The sequence below is a fragment of the Penaeus japonicus genome, unplaced genomic scaffold, assembly GCF_977035675.1.
Source record: "Penaeus japonicus unplaced genomic scaffold, GWHDUDI00000001_assembly GWHDUDI00000002, whole genome shotgun sequence".
Classification (NCBI taxonomy): domain Eukaryota; kingdom Metazoa; phylum Arthropoda; class Malacostraca; order Decapoda; family Penaeidae; genus Penaeus; species Penaeus japonicus.
The window spans coordinates 32,298,474-32,299,522 of NW_028234404.1; the positions used below are offsets into that span (position 1 = coordinate 32,298,474).

At 35.9% G+C, this 1,049-nt stretch overlaps 1 protein-coding gene across 1 annotated transcript in view; it reads left to right on the forward strand.

The window, feature by feature from the left end:
- The first annotated feature begins 467 nt into the window (after window positions 1–467).
- LOC122247873 (uncharacterized) overlaps window positions 468–1,049 on the forward strand; it is a 119,282-nt gene continuing 118,700 nt past the window's right edge. The window contains exon 1 of the mRNA XM_086544189.1: window positions 468–567. The gene's annotated coding sequence lies outside the window, so the exon portion shown is untranslated. The remainder of the gene's footprint in view (window positions 568–1,049) is intronic.

Here is a 1,049-nt window from a genome sequence, read left to right on the forward strand (position 1 = left end):
ATAAAAAAAGAACAAATATATTCTCTCTCTCTTCTTCTTCTTATCTATCTATCTATCTATCTATATATCTTCCTTTCTATCTATCTCTTTCTCTTTTGCTTTTTTTTTTTTTTTTTTTTTATTTTTCTTATTTCTATGTTTTTATTTTTTTTTTTTTATTTTTCAATTATTTCACCGATCCTGGGTGTTTTGTTCAAAAAAAAAATATTTTTAAAAATACAAACACACCATGCAGTAGAATAACTAGAATAATTATAACATGAATTTTTTAAAACCATAATGCACTTCATTCATCACTCAACTTGTAACACCATGCAAGCTATACCTGAATGCACCTTACTATTGATCAGAGAATCATTTTCCAGGTCATATTCCGGCCCGCATCCTTAGTATAGGTTAGTGAAACAAGTAAGGTCTGCCGACGGACTAGGGTGTGTGGCGGCGGACGGGCTCAGTGTATCTTCGGACCGCGCCTGAACAGGTTGTCTGTGACTGGGAGGCGCTTGAAAGTGGGCGAGCGAGCCCCGAGAGTTTTAGCCTGTTGAATCCGTGGGGTCGGAATGGAGTGTGTGTATATATATGGTTTCTCGTCTTGCTTGTTTATTTATTTGTTCTTTCTATTCATACAGTAACTTGTTGATGCATTGTATGAGTACTGTAACGCAGGTGAGGATGTTCGAGTAAATCCTAACGGAAAATGCAAAGTTGATTGCAGTTGCCACGTTTTCTTTCCACTGCTATATGAGATCAACCAACGATCAGTATTACTCGACACAAGCCTTTCTCACAAAGCAAATAAATATCATCGAATCGTAAGTGCAACCATAGATAAGTACTAATATATGTTTTATTTTTTCGAGTTATATTTCACGAAGAAAAAAAAATGTGAAGGGTTTCAAAAAGTATATCTGAAATATACATGTGTTTCTTGTGAATCTATAACTGCTTCAGAATCCTTTGAATGCTGAGGACTTTAGAAATGTTAACACGAAAGGAGGGGGGCGTGCGATATTCTATACGGCCATTGGGGAATATCGGGTTTGTTGTCA